We start from the raw sequence: 5,416 nt of genomic DNA, 5'->3' as shown, positions 1-5,416 counted from the left end.
CAGACTGTTCCTCCAGAGTGGCATCAGACAGAATAGCAGTCTGCTCCGGGAGACCCGTTTTTAGGGTAGATTGGAGGATGGCGAAGGGCAGGAAGATCTTGGAACTCTAGGATATTGAGTAGCATGGATTTGACCTCTCAGGGAAGAGAAGAGGGAGGGGCTCACTCTATAGAACCAGGAAGATAATTGACTTAGTGAAAACAGCTTCCTCTAGGGCTTAGGTTCTTAGATATGTCCAAAGCAAACAGTCGTCCCCAGCTGTGTTCACACTAACCACAGTCATCTCTAGAGGAAATACTATTACAACCCAAGCATGGTCCTCCATGGACACTAATGTACCCCATGCCCACCTTTTGCCCAAAGTTGCAAAACAAATTGAAACTGTGCCCTCTGCCCTCCCCACACACACCTTTTCCCCCCTTTCAATGGCATTGTTTATTTTGAGGTAGGCTATAGCCTCTTACTGTAGCCTGTGCTGATCCGGAACTTAGCTGTATAACCCAGGCTCACTTTGAACTGGCGTGAACTACATGCCCAGCTCTCTCATGTCTGAAGTGCGCTCACACCCTGTGAGGTGAATGGCCCGTAAGGCATCTGATCAATGGTGCTGTTCCTAGGAGGTTGGTGGCCTTGTCTGTGCCTTTCTTATGAGAAAGTGTCCTGGTGGCTGGACTAAGCTTGTGATGTGTGCCCTGCAGGTAACAGAGTGAAAGATTTTAAGCCTCTGAGCCTTGAAACTGAGGAGATCACAAAGAGCCTTAATATTTTGGTTCATACCAAATCCAAATTTACTTTCATTCGGAGTTCCGAGCCCATGGTATAGTAGAATTCTTCATCTCTGAGTCAGGGTCAGCGTTAGTTCTGTGCTCTGTCATTTGATAGGTAAGCAGCTGCCACATGGCTAGGGAATGTGTCTGGGACAGTAGCTGCACTCAGACTGTGTTCCCTTGACATCTTGTCCAGTTCTGCACTTCTGTCACGAGGAGCCTTTCCACACTGGCTTGACATTTAATGCCAGCCACAGAGCCTGGCTTGAGGCAACTCCCTTTTGAGTTTATCCCCCTACCCCTTCCCGTTTCTCACATTAAAACCTAGTGGCAAGTAACCACTTTTCTCTTTTTTCTTTTTTTTTTTTCTCTTTTTTCTTTTTTTACGGAGCTGGGGACCGAACCCAGGGCCTTGTGCTTGCTAGGCAAGTGCTCTACCACTGAGCTAAATCCCCAAGTAACCACTTTTAAATGGCATGAAATTAGGAAAATTTGTACATTTAATGTACACTTTGAGGTAGATTAAGAAATACTGCATATTTCTTTTTCTAAATTGTGGATATTGAACTTAAGAAAACAAACATTAGCACAAAACACTAACATAGTGTTAACAAGGGAGATATTGAGCCGGGCAGTGGTGGCACACACCTTCAGTCCTGGCATCCAGGAGGCAGAGACAGGCAGATCTCTGAGTTCAAGGCCAGCCTGGTCTACAGAGTTCTAGGACCAAACCCAAAAAACAAAAGGAGGTATTAAGTTTCCAGGCTGCTTGCTGTGTACATCAAGAAAATTCACAGTTGAATTTTGAGATTAGCTGGTTATTAGCACTTTCTGCCGGGGGCCAGCAGGGTGGGTGGACAGCAGTGCGCCCTCCCCCCATTGCTGATGAAGCTGCAGCTTAGCGTTCCCTCGGGCACCTCAGTGAAGAGGTGCGCCCAGACCAGCAGCCTCACTCACTCATGTTCCTTCAGAGCAGTTAGAGAAAAGTCCTCTCACACTTCATTTTCCCACTCATGGCCTTAGAAGGTGCTCAGCTCCACAGTGGACAGAGTTAGTCAGGGCGGCACGGCAGTTAGAGTATAAAGTTGTGTTCTAACTGGGATTGGACTAAGCTAGGAAAGGTACATTTGAGTGAATTTTGGCGTGGCAGGAGGAGGTCGGCTGTATGCTTCCAGCCCCAAATTTATAGACAGAAACAAAGTTCTGTCGGGGAAAAAGAGATATATATTTTTTAAAGTATTGTAACTCCAGTCTCTTTTTGGGTCGTTTACTGGATTAGCACTGTTACAATCAAGGCCCTGGGGGATTTTGGTCAGCTCTAAATTAGTTTAACCAACTGAACCTCTGCATAGATGGATGCACTCAATACAAAGCCAAGAAATCCGAATCCATTGCTATTCCCTCCCACTTCTTAAATATATATGTATTCTGAGGTGGAAATGGGGGAGATTTGAATATAGAATTTTTATTCTCAAACTCTACTTAATCTAAGGCTGCATTGTACTTTGGGAGAGCTCTAAGCACCTTTAAAACAGTCGTCTCTAATTTGCTGTAGATGTTTGGTATTTTTTAAGGTTTGTCTCCCTGTTTGCACTCAGGGTTAAAGTGTCAGACTAAACTTTTAGAAGAAAATAGAGAAATTCAGGACCTCATTACAGATTATTCAGTGAAGTGGACCCTGACGCTTTCTCGATTTCCCCAGTGCTGGAGACAGCATCTCCATCCAAAGAAACACATTTCCTTTAAAACTCTCACACTGTCTTCTCACCCCCTGCTTCCTGTTCCTTCAGCCTCCCCTTCCCTCCCTGATATCTCTGATTATCTTGTGATCACCTGCTGTCGTCACACTCTCCTGAGCCCTGAGAGCAGGGTTTTGGGATAGGAGGTGGAGGTTTGGGTTAATATGGCCGTGTATGCATTCTACCAAGGAAAATGTTCTTACGTTGACACAAGGGAGTACTGACTCACTGGCACTGAGGAAGGACTCGGCTACTTAGGGTTGGCATGCACACTCAGCCTTTCCTGGGCGGCCTGCTAAGCCAGGTGACTGCGTGCTCCGTGGGGGGCTGGCTCTTCTCCCCTTATCTCTCTAGTCTGGGTGGTGAGTGGGGGCTGTCACTCTACTGTCACAGTTTTTAGGACCTAAGGCGATCCTCATAAACTCTTGGGGGAAGCTGGGAGTAACTTACTGGGAAGCTAATTTATTTGTCTGAAGGGTGGTGGAGGGATCACCGCCCTTTGATCTGCCTAGGGTTTCCTCTTGGAGCTGTTGTGCAGATAGGGGTTGTACTTGGTAAGACACCAAACAGATTTCTAATGTGTTCTATGGGTTTCAGTTCTGAAAAAAAATAAAAGATTTTAATATATTATTGTATCATGTTTTCTGGCTATCCCTCCCTCACCCACACCCCCGTGCTGTCTATGCCATTTCTATTCCTACTGCTGTGTCAAGGGAGAGAAGGTTCCATCCTTCATCTCTGCTTAACCTTCCACAAGGACTGCTTCCTGTGGCTGAGAGCCTTAGACCTCCTCACAAGCTTTTGAAAGGCCCGCACAGCCAGTCTTCAGTGACTTAGTACTTACCTTCTTTCCTGCAGCTTCTTGGAGATGAAGCATTACAAATCCTAAATAGGGCCCGGCAGCACACGCCACCACAGACACGGAGAAAGGCCAGTTTCCCTGAGTAGAATTCTTAGGATATCCAGAATTTCCATTTTTAAATGAAAATCTATATTAAATCTAGTGTTAAATCCCCCAGCCAGACAAGCCTTGTTTAGATTTCCCCTTGCTGTGCTGTGTAAATGTGCCTGCCTTGTATGTGAACACGACACCCGGAGCCGATTCTGGCTTCCCTTCCTCCCTGATGCACCACGGACCGATTGTATCAGGTTTCTATTGTGATACACGTCATAACCAAGGCGATTTATAAAAGGAAGTTGACTTGGGTTTACCGTTCAGATGGATCCCTGATGGTAGAGTAGAGGCAGCAGATACAGAGGCTGAGTGGAAGCCGTGTCTTCAGATTTCCAACCACAAGCACAAAGCCGAGCAAACGACATGGCATGAGTTTTTAAACGTTTTTGTTTTGTGTTTTGAGACAGGGTGAGCCTGGCTGGGAACTCGCTCTGTAGACCAGGCTGACCTCAACCTTAGAGATCCACACTTGAGGTTCTGCGTTTATGACAAGCTCTTAGGTAATGCCAGTGCCTTGGCTCTTCGGGCTGCTTGAGCTCTCAGAGCTTCCTGTAGTTCCAACAATGGCCTCTAGATGTCTCCATCACCCAAGAGCTCTTGGCGTTTACATCCAGTAGCCCCAGATGAATGGGATTTGACAAATTTACAGAAATACTTGGAGACCGATCCAAACACTGGTGTATGGATTTGTTGTTTCAATGTAGGGCCGACTTCTTGGTGAAACTCTTGTCTCAAGATTCTTGTTGTTATTGTTGTTGTTGTTTTGAAAAGGAATGCCTTGAAATCAAGTTAGTCTTTAGGATTTCCCAGTTAATTTATCTGCAGTGGAATGATAATTCAAACCATCTCGGAGATGGCTAGCACTGTCCAAAGGTTGCACAGCTGAGATGATCACCCCACTGTCTTAAAACTCGGGTTGTTTTGAGAAACTTTTTAGATTTTTTCTTTTTTCATTTTAGTTGAAGTTAGCACAGGAGCCTTCATTTACACCATAACTCACCAGTAAACACTGGTGACTGAAGCCACGCAGGCGTCCCCAGTAGGCTGCTGCTTTACGTACTCCATGTAAATGCACACACTTGCTACCCGAGGAAGTAAAAGGAACCACGACTGAGCAGGAAACTTTCAACTCCTCTTCACAGGCTCCCTAGGACGTGAAGTGTGGGTGAGGCAGTCAGAACCCCAAGTTCTATAAATAGAAAATGGTAGGGCTCCTTCTGATAATATGGCCTGGAAGTGGCGGCACACGACTTTAATCCCAGCGCTCAGGTCGCAGAGGCCAAGCCTGGTGTACAAACTGAGTTCTAGGACAGCCAGGGCTACCCAGAGAAACCCTGTCTCAAAAACCAAACAGGCAAACAAAAAAGCCAATCAACAAAAGCCCACAATCAGTGCGTTAGACGGTCACGCATGCTCAGATAGTTATTGTTTATAAATAAACACAAAGACGTGTCCGTTTCCTGACACCGCGGCACAACATCAGAAAGTCATCAAAGGAACAGTTCATTTGATTCATAACCTTGATGGTCTGGTTCGCTACTTACAGACCCCCGGGAAAGGTGGACCGTGCGTCATGGCAGGGGCGACTGGTAGAAGAAAACTGCTCAACCACAATTCTCTTTCAAGAACCGCCCCCACCCCAAGTAACCCAAAGACCTCCCCCACTAGGGCTCACTTGGAATTTCCACCGCCACCACATCACCCTCCCCCCTCCCCCATGCCAAGCGGGGGACCAAGCATGGGGGTTTCTAAGTATTTACATTACAATTTATTTTATTTTACGTTTAAGATTTATTTATCTTGTTTATATGAGTACGCTGTAGCTGTCTTCAGACACACCAGAAGAGGGCATCAGACCCATTACAGATGGTTGGGAGCCACCATGTGGTTGCTGGGATTTGAACTCAGGACCTCTGGAAGAGCAGTCAGTGCTCTTAACCTCTGAGCCATCTCTC

The sequence above is a fragment of the Rattus rattus genome, chromosome 10, assembly GCF_011064425.1.
Source record: "Rattus rattus isolate New Zealand chromosome 10, Rrattus_CSIRO_v1, whole genome shotgun sequence".
Taxonomy (NCBI): domain Eukaryota; kingdom Metazoa; phylum Chordata; class Mammalia; order Rodentia; family Muridae; genus Rattus; species Rattus rattus.
The sequence above is the reverse complement of the archived record's forward strand: the minus strand, read 5'-3'. Positions refer to the sequence as shown.